Here is a 17,357-nt window from a genome sequence, read left to right as displayed (position 1 = left end):
GTTTTGCTCAGATATCGTGACATAAGCCCCAGATCTGAGGCTGAATTACCCAATGCTCAGGGTAATTACCCCACAGTTGGCAAAACTGACGGTAACCCTCGCCCTCTTACTCAAGTTTTTCTTTCTATCGTCTCGTATTCGTCACCTTGTGACAATTATTCCATTTCGTACATTGGGTCGTCCCTTTTCCACCACTTATCTAGAATGAGTTAGCATGGTGCTAGTCAACACCCAACTCTCGCTTTTCAGTATTCATCTGTCGGAATCGGATGCCTTCAGTTTCTCAGTACTTTCTCCGGCTTGCCGTGACAACTACGTTCCAAGTCCAACTGTTTTGACTGATTCTCCTTGAGTATTTAAGCGATGCATTATGCATGCATAACTTGCGTTGCTCCGTTTTAGCTTCCTTTTGCCAAGGGTGATCCCTGGGCTCCTGTTAAAACGATTAGGAAGTTATACAGATTATAGTAGGCTGAAGTTTAGTATCAGTGACGAGAAAGGAAATTTTACTGTTACTAGCCTATACTAGTACCTAACTCTGCTCTTAACTCGAACAGGACAATGTTTTGTGATCTCAATTGTGTTTGTAAAGTGAGGCTTTTACGCTAGCTTCCGGATATCCGTTTGTCACCACCACCTGTTCAACTTCAACTTCCAGTTTCAAGCTGTGGGACTCTGGAAGAAGAAGACTACTGGTAAGATGATTGGCCTAACTGTGAGGCGAAAGTATCTGCATGTGGTAGTTAATTCTTAGCGTTACAGTCCGATTACTGTGAAGTATAATAGGCTAAGCGTATGTTTTTGCATGTGTAGCTATATGTTGTAGATAATTATATTTATGGGTAAAACATAGACTAGTATAGTTCGCTGCCTGATTGCCGCCAATCGCTCAGGGGTGGGGTAAAACTTTACTTTAGTTGCGCAGCCTGATTACCGCCATTCGTCGACCGGTACAGGTTCCTCACCCATGAAATGCCAGGTTCTGACCTACCTAACCTAACATAGGGTAACGCGCCGTGACCAGGGCAGGGGTTGGTCAGTGAACGACCCCCCAAAAAATGCGACAACCTGCTCCGGTCGGCGACTGGCAATCAACCCGAGCAACCAAATTAAAGTTTCGGTAGATCTATAGTACTACTATTCCGCGGCGGCCTAGACAGTGGCAGTTGCGGTGTTTCTGTGCAGTTTTACCTCCTGAACAAGAATTTTAAATAATATTCGGACGACTGTAATTAACGCCCAGGGGCTCGTACTAAACATGGCAAAATACATTGGATGCCGTTGGTCCCGTTGTTGAATAACCACTGGTTCCATGCAACATTAAAACACCATACAAACAAACAAACATTGGATGCCCCAATCTCTAGTGGATGTCCTTGTGGAACTATTCTGTAGACTTACCTCGGTAGATCCAGGGTACTTATCCGCGGCGGCCTAAACTATGGCAGTTACGGTTTTCTATGGAGTTTTACCTCCTGAACAAGAATTTTAAGTAATATTTATTTGAACGATTGTAATTAACGCCCAGGGGCTCATACTAAACACGGCGAAATACATTGGACGCCCCAATCCCTAGTGGATGTCGTATCCACGATTACGTTCCTTGCAGTCCGTACGGAACTATTCTGTAGAATTACCGATAAATGACTTTAATTCTCTTCCATGAACATCAGTCAAGTGTTGTGGCCCATCCAGGCAGCACACCGAGAACTCTACGCTCCTCTCGAAGTGAGTGTTTTCTCCTAAATTTCGAAATAATGGCATAGGGCTAATTCAAGCGCTTTTTCAGGAATTGGCCGCCTTCCAAGTGAGGTGGCCACTATGTCACCACTTGGCCATTTACCCTATTTTAAAAACTAATCATAGAATCTAGTTGAAAATAATCTCATTTTATAATGGTTACTAGGTACACCCAAATTACTTACAAGATATTTTCTTTGAACTAACCTAACATAATTTGCAGCCAAGTCAGTTAAGTTAGTTAGGTAAGATCAGGTCAGGTCAAGACTTGCCATTATAGGAAACGTTATGTCTAATATTCACGTATAAGGAACCTTTTAGCCATGTGAGTAGATATAATGTCTCCTCGGTCTACATGACCATCCTTTTTGTAGCTTTATATAAGGCATGGAGGTATAAATGCAACATAGGCAATTAGGCCAGACTATCCTATGTTAATACATCTTAGGCTAAGGTAACGTAGGCCTAATGCAATAGGTTTGGGTATCATACGTAAATATAATCACTGGCATTAGCATCGTGGCCAAAATTTTGGGACACTAGGGTAGATGTATTAATCAATAACAGATACTATATAAATAGGTAATTTAAGATTGATGATGATTAAAATAGTTATATTGGTCTTGATGATGATAGACCTACTCCGGAGGGTAATGAGATGAATATTGGTCTTGATGATGATAGGCCTACTTCAGAGGGTAATGAGATGAAAGTCTTATTCCTTTTAAATATATGTTGTAAGGTAAGTTTTGTAAAAATATATAAGGTAGCCTTCCTTATCCAGTAGAAGGTGTTTTTGAGAGTGGTCCATCAATGTCTCCTTAAGCCCCTATAGTGTTAAGGTCACCACCTAGATGTCTTGATTCAGATCAGAAATTGTTAACACTACCTTTGAAGTCTTCCCTCTAGGGACTTTCCCTAACAGCATTTTTTTACACATTATTATTATTATTATTATTATTATTATTAATAATAATAATTAATGATTAACTACTACTACTACTACTACTACTACTACTACTACTACTACTACTACTACTACTACTACTACTACTACTACTACTACTACTACTACTACTACTACTACTACTACTACTACTACTACTACTACTACTACTACTACTACTACTACTACTACTACTACTACTACTACTACTATACTACTACTACTACTATACTACTACTACTACTACTACTACTACTACTACTACTACTACTACTACTACTACTACTACTACTACTATACTACTACTACTACTACTACTACTACTACTACTACTACTATACTACTACTACTACTACTACTACTACTACTACTACTACTACTACTACTACTACTACTACTACTACTACTACTACTACTACTACTACTACTACTACTACTACTACTACTACTACTACTACTACTACTACTACTACTACTACTTATTAAAAAGACAAAAAAATTAGTAGATAAAAAAAATTATGAAGTGTCTATACGCACCTCTGGGACGTGCACATAAATGATATTATAGGTGCCACCCATTTTCTGTATAATTGTTTATTGAAACATCAGCTGTAAGAATAAGCAAAAGAGGCTACATGCACCTCCTGGATTAGTGCATGACAGTGTTGGTACACCACTAAGATCATATCCCCCTCCATCAGAGGTGATTTTCCCCTACTTTCCCCTATGCACCAAATGTAATAATAGGATAAATGAAAATAACATTCCAAATTTTAGGTACAGGAAAATGAACTCAAAGTAAATATGTATAAAAATTGAAGGCACATATAGTAAATTTTAAGTAATTGGTTAATTATCTTATTCCATATTGATTTAACATTAAGAATTAGTTACAGAACTTTGTTCACTTAAAAGAGGAAATTTTAAATAAAATAATCAAGAAAAATACGATTGCAATGTTAGTGGGATCTCAGGCACCAACGGGAGGTGTGAATAGATGGCAGCATTTTATATGCACCACCAGGTGCTGCATATATTCTACAGGATGCTATTAACGGCACCGGGCGGGCTGTGCGTATAGTGATATCTGTCTAGCAAATAAATATAAAAATTTTAGATTGCTTTATCGTTTCAGTATATTTTCCAAACCGTCACCTTGCAAGGCAATTAGAAAGCTTTTCTAGCCACCATTGCAACAGCATTCAATTCTGCTATAATCCTATAGTAATCCTTTCATTCAACAAACGTATAGTATTACGTTGGAGTTTGCTCCTCCAATAATATGACATATGTTTGCAACATATTTCCGGCAAGAATAGTTTTGTGCCCGATGTCTTATCTACTTAGGTCCCATGAAAAGACTTAATTGAACTTTTATTTCAGAAATATTGTTAATTTAGCATTAATTGCAACCATTGTTCATTTTGGTTATGGTAAAGCATTTATTTATTAATTTGCACTAGATTAACTTTTAGAATTTTCTTGCTTTCCTTGTTTCTAGTAATTTTTTGGCTTCTTTGGCATGTGTAAAGTTTTTGAAAATTTAAAGTTAAAAAAGAATTTAATCACACTTTTTCTCTACTTGATTTAAATGTTTAAGTTTTTTTTCCTTGTGGTAGGGAAGTTTATTAATTAACTGTAATTAATTTTGTTACCTTTAAAGTAGAGTAAATGTTTGTTTGTTTCAAGCATGAAATGTTAATCTTTTTTTTCTTTGTATGTGTATTTGTACCGTACCCATAATTTTTTTTTTTTTTTTTTTTTTTTTTTGTGGGGTGGGGGTGGTCTTTTGCGAGTCTTCGACTTTGAAATGGCTCCCTTGCTTGTTTTACTCCTAGTTCATTCTTATTTTCAATTTCCCCCTTCTGCAGATCTGCAACTAGGAGTTTAATTTACACTTGCTTATGTGTGCACACTTGAACATAAAAAGCTTCAACTTCAAGTTGTTTAATTAACATATTGATAAGAAAGTCATTTCGTTGCAACAGTCCACCAATTATCAACGGTATTGCCATTTATTTAACCCTTAAACACCGAATGGACGTACCATACGTCGACTCAAAAAAGTTTTTTTAAAAATTCGGGGAAAAATACTTATAGGCCTACCAGCCGAGAACTTTTGAATCACGCGCCTTGGGGGATGCTGGGAGTTCACGGATCAAGGCGTTATTTTGTTTACAATCGTTACGCAGGCGCGCAAGCGTGAATTTCTTTCTTATCGCACTAAAAAGTATCAGTGACACATCTCAAAATTTATTTCGTCACTTTGACATAATTTTGCACCGTTTTAAATTATCCGTTACATGAAGTATTATATATGAAAATGTGCGCGATTTCATTTAGAATACAACTAAAAATACTCATGATTGTAGCTTTTATCAGTTTTGAAATATTTCCATATAAATAACGATGTGCCAAAATGTCAACCTGCGGTCAACTTTGACTCTACCGAAATGGTCGAAAAACGCAATTGTAAGCTAAAACGCTTATATTTTAGTAATATTCAACTATTTACCTTAATTTTGCAACAAATTGGAAGTCTCTAGCACAATATTTCGATTTATGGTGAATTTATGAAAAAACTTTTTCCTTACGTCCGCGCGGTAACTCTTCCGAAAAAAATCATACATGCGATTGTGGTAATGTTTGCACCATTTTAAAATTAGCCGTTACATAAAGTTTTATATATGGAAATGTGCGCAATTTCATGCACAATACAACTAAAAACAACCCATGGTTGTAGCTTTTATCGGTTTTGAAATATTTTCATATAAAAAATGATGTGACAAATTTTCAACCTTCAGTCAAGATTGACTCTACCGAAATGGTCGAAAAACGCAATTGTAAGCTAAAACTCTTATATTTTAGTAATATTCAATCATTTACCTTTATTTTGTAACAAATTGGAAGTCTCTAGCACAATATTTCGATTTATGGTGAATTTATGAAAAAAATAACATTTTCTTTACGTCCGCGCTGTAACTCTTCCGAAAAAAATCATATGTGCGATTTTGGTAATGTTTACACCATTTTAAATTAGCTGTTACATAAAGTTTTATATATGAAAATGTGCGCAATTTCATGTAGAATACAACGAAAAATAATTGAAGGTTGTAGCTTTTCTGATTTTCGAAATATTTGCATATAAATCATGATAAATAGAAAAAAACCACGTTCAGTCAACTTTGACTCTACCGAAATGGTCGAAAAACGCAATTGTAAGCTAAAACTCTTATATTTTAGTACTATTCAATCATTTACCTTAATATTGCAACAAATTGGAAGTCTCTAGCACAATATTTCGATTTATGGTGAATTTATGAAAAAAACTTTCCTTCCCTCCACGCGCGGATTCTCCGCCATAAATCTCCGAAATGCGTACATCGCATTCTCGGAAAATTTGCTCCGTTTCATATTAGGCATTTCATAGAGTTTTATATATGAAAATGTGCGCAATTTCCTGTAGAATAAAAGGAAAAATAATTGAAGGTTGTAGCTTTTCTAATATCCAAAATAATTGCATATATTTATTTATAAAAAAAATTCGACATTGGGTCAACTTTAACTCGTCCGAAATGGTCGAAAACTGCAATTTTAAGCTAAAACTCTTACAGTATCGTAATATTCCATCATTTAACTTTATCTTGAAACAAATTCGAAGTCTCTATAACAATATTTAGATTTATGGTGAATTTAAAAAAATATATATTTTTTTACGTCCGTGCGTTACGAATTCATGCATCATTTTGTGATAATATTTTCTCTGTGTTGCTTTTATCGTTTTACAATGTGTTATATACCAAAATGATTGCAATGTAGTGTACATTACAACGAAAAAAAAGTAACTTGTTACCTTTAACCGTTTTGCGCACAGCGCGATTTGAATATACGAAATTTTGTTTTTGCGCTATCATATATCACATTATTTATATATGATAATGATAATTTTTTTTCATTTCTGATGGTTGCATACTAAATTTCAGCCAATGACAAAAAAAGGAGCCAAAAATGAACTCTTGATCTTGAAAACTAAGCGCGCTGTGTTTTTTTGAAAAAAATATTTTTTCCGCTTCCGCGCTCGCTCCGAAACACCTCCGGCACACGGGAGACAATTTTTTTTTTACCGCTTCGGCGTTTAAGGGTTAAGTGAAGGATTTCCATCATCACAGTGATTGTTAAATACAGCCTTTTGAATTCCTCCTCATATAGATAAGTCCTCTGGCCAGGTTAGTAGCTCAGCACTATATTCTCATTGGCTCAAGATTTCTGGTTTCAGTTTTCTTCCATTTTGCAGTGGTGATCCTGCAAAAGTTAGTACATTTTACTAATAAAATCAACATGCTAAGAAACTTGAGAGTATGGCTGCAATGTTGCTGTAGCATTCCATGAATGTCAAACATCCACTAAGAACTTGAGTATGGCTGCAGCGTTGCAGTAACATTCCCCGAATGTCAAACATCCACCACCTTACTGATGACCTGTTTGCAATGTTGGAAATACGTTTGGTGTTAGCTTGGATATAGCCTAGATGTACGAATGATCCAGGTCCATAGCTAGTAGGTCTACTTGTCATATTTACCCACTGAATTTCCTAGTTATTTTCCGCATTGCACACCGTCGAAAATATATGCCATTGTATATTAATTTTATGTGAAAAGATGAATTGAAGAATATCCCATTTGATGCATTTATATCGTGTTACTGCTGTTGAAAAAGAGCTCGGTATCTAGCTCAGCTTGCAATTTGTACTTAATTAGTATCTATCATTATTCCTTAACGTTCGAATTTCCATTGTTATTTTTCTAGTTTATTAGTATACTGTGGAGTTTAATTTTTTCTTGGTTTTTAGTCGTTTACAGTAGTACCTCGAGATACGAAAGGCTCAACTTTCGAAAAACTCGAGATACGAAAGCCAATACGAAAAATTTAACGGCTCTACATACGAAAAGTTTTCAAGATACGAAAGGTTTCTGAAAGTCCGAGATTCACCCGAACCACCGATAACAATTTTGAAACTCGCGTGCCGCCAACTTAGTAGACTTGCCACCATCCTTCTGCTCTCCCATTGGTTCCTGATGCTAGTCACCGCCATGAGATCCTTCTCTCCTATTGGACAGCATCCCTCCCATCATGCATCTATGTATGTATACGTGGTGGCTTGCCTACCTCGTCCACTTTGTACCAGCATCGTTATCGTACGCACGCAGTATTCGTTCGGTCTAACGATTTCGTTTAGTACCGTAAATTCGTTAGTGATTTCGTTGCAGTATACGTACTTTATCGTGTTGTGCGAAAACTTTATTGTACTTATACATAAATTAGGTACAAGATAACGTAGTCATGGGTCCCAAGAAAGTTGAAATTCACAGAAACAAGTGAATGCTCGCTTTGGAGACAAAGATGAAGATCATCAAGAAGTATGAAGCTGGTATGCGATTGAGTGTGATCGCCAAGGAATATAGCCAAAATCCGTCGACAATAGGCACCATCCTTAAACAGAAGGATGCCATCATAGCAGCTACACCGTCCAAGGGCATCACTATTTTGTCCAGCAAGAGGACCCACGTGCACGACGAGATGGAACGGCTGTTTCTTGTCTGGATAAAAGACAAAGAAATCGCTGGCGATACGGTAACGGAGACAGCAATATCCCACAAGGCCAGCACTATTTTCGGCGATTTGATTGCGCAGGCGGAAGATGACGGAGGGGAAGGGACATCAACGCAAACCCCCAGAGTTCAAGGCTTCGCATGGCTGGTTCGAAAAATTTCGTTAACGAACTGGCATCCATTCGGTGGTGCGGCATGGGGAGGCTGCCAGCTCGGACACGAAAGCGGCCGAAGCATTTAGAAAGACTTTCGACGAGATGATGACCAAGGAAGGCTACAGTTCTCAGCAAGTTTTCAACTGTGATGAGACTGGCGTTTTTTGGAAAAAAATGCCTCGTCGGACGTACTTCACGGAGGAAGAGAAGAAACTACCCTGGCATAAGCCTATGAAAGACAGGCTTACGCTCGCACTTTGTTCGAACGCCGGTGGGGATTGCAAGGTGAAGCCTCTACTGGTGTATCATTCCGAGACTCCTCGAGCCTTCAAGGCCCACAAAGTGCTTAAGGAGAAGCTTCCAGTGATGTGGAGGGCTAATGCAAAAGCCTGGGTTTCAAGACTTTTGTTCACCGAGTGGGTAAATCTGTGTTTCGGCCCGACAGTGAAGAAATTTTTGGAAGAGAAGCGCCTCCCCCTGAAATGTCTGCTGGTGTTGGACAATGCCCCTCCCCACCCTCCTGGCCTCGAGGAAGATATCCTAGCGGAGTATTCCTTCGTCAACATTCTTTTTCCTCCGCCCAACACCACCCCTCTCCTCCAGCCCATGGACCAGCAAGTGATGGTGAACTTTAAGAAGCTGTACACGAAACATCTTTTCAAGAGATGTTTCGACATCACCGATACCACAAACCTCACCTTGCATCAATTATGGAAGGAGCATTTCGACATCGTCATTTGCATCCGACTCATCGACCAAGTTTGGCAGGGGGTTTCGAGGCGAACCTTGAATTCCTCGTGGAGGAAACTCTGGCCTGATGCCGTATCCGCCCGAGACTTCGAGGGATTCGACGTTGGAGAAGCTGGTGCTGTAGAGTCAGAAACAGTTGACGATCCCGAAACTGTTTCCCAACCAGATCTTGAGATCGTCGCACTCAGCAAGTCCATGGGTCTGGTCGTCAATGAGGACGACATCAACGACCTTCTCGAGGAGCACCAAGATGAGCTTACAACGGATGACCTGAAGGAGTTGGAGGCCATGCAACATAACGTCTTTCAAGAGGAGTTCTCTAGCAGTGGCGAGGAAGAGGAGTAGGACCCTATGACAACGGCAGAAATTAAGGATGTTCTAGCTGTTTTTCATAAAGTGCAATCGTTTATAGAGAAAAGACACCCCGAAAAGGCTCACGCAGGTCGTATGCTTGCGCAGTTCAATGACGTTTGCCTGAATCGTTTGAGGGACATTGTGAAAAGTAGGCAGAAGCAATCTTCCTTGGATCGTTATTTTTTAAAGAGGCCTTTAGCATTAGCAGGAGTAAGGAAAAAGGAAGAACCAAGTGATAAAAAACAGAAAGTTGAAAGCAAAAAGGAAGAACCAAGTGATGAAAAACAAAGTTGAAAGCAAAATGGAAGAACCAAGTGATAAACAGAAAGTTGAAAGTGGTGATGAAGTTGAAATTCTGTAAAAAAAAAAAAAAAAAAAAAAAAAAAAAAAAAAAAAAAAAAAACCTATGTAAAAGTAAAAAAAAAATAAAAGAAATTAAAAATCAAAAAAAGAAAAAAAATGTATTTTAGTTTTTTGTAAAGTTAAGTGTTACAGTGTTGTTAATGTGTTTCGTAAATTTTAGTTCAGTTCTCCTTACATTTTTTTATGTGTTTTCGTAAAGTTAAGTGTACGTACGTACGTACATATCTGCCGTTTGTCTTCCTCCTCCTCTGCCGCCACTTTCGGAGATAGCCTCACTCGAAAGGTAAGCTTCCACATTTTACGTACAGTATTTCTTGTATACCATGTACACTAATACACTTTATTTACAGGTTAATTTGCATTTCGTTATTAAGTTAGGTATCAAATGGTCCAAATTGTTGTAGTATTTCATTGTTTATAGGTCAGTTTAGCTTTACGTATTATGAAATTTACTGGGGTGTTTTTGGAGGGCTTGGAACGGATTAGCCATTTTACATGTAAAAATGTGGTCCAAGATACGAAAAACCTCATGATACGAAGGGCGCCTCGGAACGGATTAATTTCGTATCTCGAGGTACTATTGTACTATATTTGGTCATCACTATTTATTTTATATTTCTATTAATATTCATCATGCAAACATGAATATTTTAATATGTAAATCAGTATTATATTAGGATATCATTTATACTTAGCTGTTGATTTATAGGATCTTACTATATACTCCTTGAAATATGGCTGATAATGTTTTCAGTCATATGCTGTAAATAAATAGCAATCCACCAATCACTGACTTCTGGCATGGTGACATGTATAATAATGTATAAACATTTTACGTATATAATAGATTTGAATAAAATATTCATATCCAGCACATTGACTTGTCCTAGTATCATCTTAGCTTGCAATATGTAGGTAGTATGCTTGAAAGTGCTCATTCATTTAATGTAATGTAAGGTGCATCTAGACACTTTTATCTTAGGATAAATAAATGGCAAAAGTTTTAATCTCATAAGACATTAGTATAAAAGATTTGTTCACTAAACAAGGGGATTCACTTTAACAAGTAGACAACCCTTTAACATTTATGTGGGTAGCTAAATGTAAACGCAACCTCCAAAATGGCAGATATTAGCCAAAAAGAGACCAAGTCCGAATTATCCCCTCCCTAGAATGTCCGAACCATCCCCCACATATAACCATTTGATGACACCCTCAGCCCCAAGGCCTTCAGATTACAGGTGGGTGATAGCTACACCACCACCATCATACAGTATAAATTCACACCCAAAAGTGATAATCAACTCCCTTATCATATTTACCACACCACACCTTATGATTCAAATACAAAAAATTACATAGTAAATGAGAAAACTAAGTAGGTAAATGAGAAAAACTACAAAAATTTACATCTAAATGGAAGTAAGCATCATTTCTCAACCAAAGTCCATGTGTCAAAGGTAAACAAACTCGCGATTTCATGTGATTTTTCGGAGCCGACATCACCCACTTACATTTGCCAGGAAGTGTACTGTCTGGACCATCCCATGTCTGAATCGTCTCCGCTCTCCCCATAATAATACTATGTTCAAATTTGATGTAAATATTAATACACCTGTGGAGTTTGGTGAAGATCGGATGAAGATAATGGAAACGGAAATCCAAAGAATAACAAGAAAATGAAAGAATACTAGAAACTTCACCTTCTGTAAGTGAAGTTTAATGATTAGGATACGACTCTACAACTTTAGCAGGATCTCAGAAAAGGGAGGTGCGCATAGCAACATTAGGCTATAGGCAGCTCTGGGAGGTGTGAATAGACATACCTGGCTATACTCAGCGCTGGGAGGTGTGTATATGTAGACTGTGTATAGTGATATTGTCTAACGTCAGCACCGGGAGTTACCAATAGTCTGCCAAAAATATATTGAAATGGAAGAATAGTATTAGGATAGTAATGAATTGCACCTTCACTTGAATGTGGACATTCCCCGTGGAATGTCCCATTTACTCTTTGGGTTCTGCTTCAGTAGGGTTCTGACTCATCTCTAATGGAGAAACTTTACACAAGCAATTATAACTGAAGTTTTGAACTTACTGTTCAAGTGGGCTGTGTAAATCCTCTGTGGTTGTGTGCAGTTTTTTCAGAAGTATCTGTCAAAGGGTAGCAATGGTTCTCAGGAAAAGATAATTTGTACTTCTTGTTATACTTTTATCCCTATCAACTTCCTATTATCCTTCTTTCCACACTCTTCAAACAGAAAAATTCAGAGCTTGGAATGTAGTTTGGACAGTTGTTATGCAACAAGGACATCAAGCCATGGGCATGCCCTGTCTCAACAAGTTTATTAATTTTACACTCCCTTTTCAGGGAGTCTTTCAGTTTGGTCCTGGTGGCTTTTCGGAAGGACAGAGGATAAGTTCTGTAGGCACATAGGACACCCTTACATTTCTTGGTACTCCCTCTATTAACAAGAGATGACAACATGATGCATGTCTAACGCTGCAAATAAATTTTAGTATTGAAGAGAAAGTGTTCTTGTAAATTTCTGTGTTGATCATTTTCTCTTTCAAGCTGAAGAGATGGTCTAGCAGAACTGCATTTCTTTAAGGATAAGATTTTTGTTTAGAGAGGATTTTGTCCATTTCCAAAATAAACCAAGATAAAAATCCCAGAAAAGATTTTTATCTTGATTGAAAATTGAAGGTAGTGTGCAATCTTTGCTCCACTGAAGTGGGAATGCTAGAAAGAGCATTACTTCATGAGAAGTTTGTCTCCCATATGTAACCATAAAATGATTACTTTATATAAGTAACTTACCCATAATTACTTAGCTAAGAGTTTCTACTCGCATGGCAACTGGAATTCTGAAATTCGTGATAGCGATTCTTTAGTTTAGGTAGGTGACTATCCCTGCCCACTTTTGGGGTAAGAGAACAACAACTCGGCCAAGAACTTCAATTTATTTCTGCTGGCTTAAGACCACAAGTGGTTTTAAGAGTTCAGCTTGGTTTTGGATTCAAATTGACATCTTCCCTATCAGTGGAGTATTTTGCCTATGGTGAACTTCGGCATAGTATTTTTTATTTGGGTTTTCCAGTGAAACCTTTAATTTGACAGTTGTTCTCTTGATGAGATTTTCCGACTTAAACTTTCCCCTGTTAGTTGACTAATATATGAATCTAGCACTTCTAGTTTCCAAAGGTTGCAATACTTGATTGACAAAAGCGGCATGCTCATGTGCGAAAAACAGGAGGACGCGGCTGCTGAAATGCTTGGTAAAAATGCTTATACCTGAGTATTTGAATAAGTTTATCACAAGGTTACTCAGTCTTGAAAATTATATGAAAATAGTGATTAGTGAATATTTCTCCTTGAAAGGTACCACGAATAGGTGAATTTCCCTTGAGTAATGTGTATATATGTTCAATAGAAAAATCTGTGAATCCGGAACCACGAATGGTGGTGGGGGTCGACTGTACCAATGATTAGAGATGTGATTGAAAACGTTATGAAGAAAGACTCAACATGTTTTAGCTTCATTTTAGCTTCAATGTTGCAAGTTTTCTATTTGACCACACTAATAAACTTTTGTCTGTTCAAATATTCACATGGCCTTTGCAAGGAATTATAGTCCAACCCTTAAGTACAATCTTGGTGATGCTAAAGAAGAGAGAATTTTTGGATGCTTGGAGGATTATTTCAAGTAATGCAATGTTCCCCTTGTGAATATTACTGCAGTGGCTACCGATGGTGCACCAGGAATGACTGGGTGTTACAGAGGATTTGGCACCTTACACAAGGAAAGGCTCACAATGTATGTATTGTTCACTGTGTTTTACACAGACACCATCTTGTAATCAAGAAACTTAAGTGGTGAACTGCAAGATGCCTTAAAAGTGTGTATCAATCGCTGAAATTAAGGCGCATCCTCTCTATTTATGACTGTTTGCAATGTTATGTAAAAAAAGAAATGGGATGTGAACCCAATTACTTTGCACACTAGGGTAAGGTGGTTGTCAAGAGATGGTAGCTTGCAAATAAAAGCCTTGTTGACATGTATGTCTCAACTGTGGAGGTTCTTACAGATGTGGGCCCATTACTCGTGATGAGTTAAAAATGTGTAAAAAACCTTTTGTTCGTAAATATTAAATAGTAAAATAGATATACCAAGGGTTGATAAACTAACTATGTATTTTAAATTTCTATACATAACTGATCCTTGTTCTAAATACGTTACAAGAGAACTAAAAAACATGTTTAAGTATAGGTTTCCCCATATTAACCACCATTTGTACAGTTTGGCAAACCCATATTCAGAATTTAATGATGTACAGAAATTTCTGCAAGGTAAAGATGTTACAACTATTCCAGCCCAAACAATACTGTTAGGCTTCCAAGTCAAAATAGGGCTATTGAAATCTTAATTTTCAAGTAAAGATCTAATATTTTTAAAACTTATGGCAATTGGAGAAAGGTGAACACAGTTCAGACTGTGATTTGGAGATATACATAAAGGCTCTGGAATAAAGCGGGGAAGACTTTAAAGTACAATTTTGTACAAGTAACTTACCCAGCAGATATATACTTAGCTATAGACTCGGTCGTCCCGACAGAATTTCAAAACTCGCGGCACACGCGACAGGTAGGTCAGGTGATCCACCATTCCCGCCGCTGGGTGGCGGGGTCTGGAACTATTCCCGTTTTCTAAGCCATAATTTCTCTGTCGGTTGAACGGACAACACCTATTGTTCGTTCCTCCATCTTGGATTTCAACTCGTTTGCCGAGAATTTGGATTGGTTTTTTGGTGACGTATTCTGTTTTTTCTCTGACTTGGCATACGCTTATTGTGGACTGTTTTTCGACTTTGGTTTTGACTACTCTTTCACGATGTCTGACGCTAAGGCTTCACCTATGTTTAGAGTTTGCAGTAGGGAAGACTGTAAGGTTAGGCTGCCTAAATCGGCATTAGATCCGCATAGTATTTGCGCTAAATGCAGGGAGAATGAATGTTCTTTTATTAACACCTGTGTGGAATGCGAGAACCTTACGGAGCTTGAATGGAAGGAATTATCATCATATGTTAGGAAGCTTGAGAGAGATAGAGTGAGGAAGGCTTCAGCTAGGTCATCTAGTAGATCTTGCTCCTTAGAACAAGAAATTAACTCTCCATCTAACAATTTTCCCTTAGCCTCAGCTGCTTCTCCCTGTTCTGAATCCAAAGATTCTTCATCAGAGAGGGAAAATGTAAAAGCTTCAATTAAGAAACTTCAAGCTCAGCTACGAGCTCTAAACCAAGGTAAGAGTGGTGATAGTGACTTGTGCAGTGTCCCCAGTGCAGTGGAGGGGGCGTCTGACCGGTTCCTCATTGCTCCTAGGCCTAGACCTCTTCCAAACTCCCAGGACCAGGGGAGGAGGAATGTCGAAAGCCGCAGGGAGGATGCAGAACATCCCCAACGGTCAGGCGTCCCTTCGGCAGATCCTGTTGTTAAGTCCCAGGCTGCCTCGGATTGCCGCAGAAAAGGCGTCCTAAAGGAGTGTTTTTCGGCCTCAGACTCTTCCTCTCCTAAACGAGGATGGAGTTCGGCCTCCCGTTCGCGCCCTTTGAAGAGAGCCTGGAAGGCGCCTAAAGGAGACGCTGCTGACTCCAGCCCAGAGCGTTTTTCCCCCGAGGATTGGCCTTCGGGACCTAAGAGGACTAGACAAGAGGAGCCTGCTCTTCAGGATCCGACCAAGAAGTTTTTGGTTAATCTGCAAGAGCAGTTAGCGTCGCTCGTAGGCTCTTTTGCTAAGGACTCTACAAGGAGGAAGGATGTCTCGCTCCCTGTTAAGAGTTCCGCTAAGCGTCCTTCTTCGTACAGGAGAGAACTCTCACGTTCTCCAGGGCGTTTATCGCCTTCGTCAAGGGACTCGTCGGATAGGAGTTGTTCTCCTGAGAGAAGAGCCCTTTCGCCCTATAGGCTGGCTTCCCCGAAGCGCCCTCTTAGACACAGCGCATCGAGCAGAAGTCTCGATCGGTTTAGATACAAGGAACCGGAAAACCGATTTAGGTATCAGGATCCCTTGGGTCTTCAGGACCAGGAGCCAGACAGACGCAAAGAGGCAGCAAGACGCAAGAAAGGACGTCAAGAGCCTCTTAGAACGCTGGATTCAGGACGTCAGGATTCTGCTAGAAGGCAGGAATCAGGACGCTTTGAGCCAGGACGCCATGAGTCAGGGCGCCAGGAGTCAGGGCGCCAGGAGTCAGGGCGCCAGGAGTCAGGGCGCCAGGAGTCAGGGCGCCAGGAGTTAGGACGCCAGAAAACAGGACGCCAGGAGTACGTTAGGCGTCAAGTGTTAGGGCGCCAAGAGCCTGTTAAGCGTCAGGAATCAGGACGCGGGGATCTTTTCAAGCGCCCTGAATCAGGACGCCAGGAGCCTAGCAAGCGCCACGAACCCGACGAACCTAGACAACAAGAGTCTAGTAGGCACAAGAGTGTTGCCGACAGACAGGAGCCTCTCTCTTCGTATAGGAGTGCTAATGTTCCGCGCTCCCCTTCTCGGGAAAGAAGTTCTTCTCCCGGGAAGAGCCAGATCACTCCAAAACGATCTCCTTCTGTAGATCAGTTGGACCAGGTATCGGAAGACGAAGAGCCTGTAGATGTAGCAGTTTCGGACTACAAGAGACTTTCTCTTTTGCTGCTAAAGGAGTTCGGAGACTCCCTTCATCCTGCGGACCCTCCTTCACCAGGATCGTTGATGTCCAGCACTAAAGCTCTCAAATCGTCTTCCTTCGTTAAGATGCGCCCCGCTCTTTGTATGAAAAAGGCATTGAAAACTTTTTCAGAGTGGTTGACTTCCAGAAGGGAAGCGGGCAAGACAGTTTTTTTCCTGCCCTCCTTCCAAGTTAACAGGCAAACCAGGAAGGTGGTACGAGACCAAAGAGCCGATGGGGTTAGGCCTGCCTTCTTCCGCGGATGCGGATTTTGCTTCCTTAGTGGACTCTGCTAGGAGGAAGTCGTTGCTGTCTGCTAAGGCGACTTGGGGCATGTGTGAGCTGGACCACCTTCTAAAGGGCCTCTTTCTTTAAAACCCTAGAAGTCTTCAACTTTATGGACTGGGCGTTAGGAGCTTTAGCGAAGAGAGCTCAGGACACGGACTTTGTTTCTATGGAGGAACTTTCGAGCGTCCTGGCTTGTCTGGACAGAGCGGTCATGGACGGTTCTGTAGAAGTTGCCTCTCTTTTTGGAACGGGAGTTTTGAAGAAGAGATCTGTCTTTAGCTCTTTCTTAGCAAGAGCAGTATCACCCTTGCAAAGGACATCTCTTCTTTTTGCTCCTTTATCCCCGCACCTTTCCACAAGAGACGGTTAGAGAAGTTTCGAAATCTCTTACGGAGAAGGCAACTCAAGATCTCCTCACGCACTCAGCCAAGAAGTTTAGGCCGGCAGTGCCGATAG

General features: G+C 39.6%; 1 protein-coding gene across 1 annotated transcript in view; it reads left to right on the top strand.

Moving 5' to 3' along the window:
- The first annotated feature begins 306 nt into the window (after positions 1 to 306).
- LOC135217350 (head-specific guanylate cyclase-like) overlaps positions 307 to 17,357 on the top strand; it is a 999,777-nt gene continuing 982,726 nt past the window's right edge. The window contains exon 1 of the mRNA XM_064253180.1: positions 307 to 695. The gene's annotated coding sequence lies outside the window, so the exon portion shown is untranslated. The remainder of the gene's footprint in view (positions 696 to 17,357) is intronic.

The sequence above is a fragment of the Macrobrachium nipponense genome, chromosome 7 (genome assembly GCF_015104395.2).
Source record: "Macrobrachium nipponense isolate FS-2020 chromosome 7, ASM1510439v2, whole genome shotgun sequence".
In the NCBI taxonomy this organism is placed as follows: domain Eukaryota; kingdom Metazoa; phylum Arthropoda; class Malacostraca; order Decapoda; family Palaemonidae; genus Macrobrachium; species Macrobrachium nipponense.
This window is presented reverse-complemented; position numbering and strand designations above follow the sequence as displayed.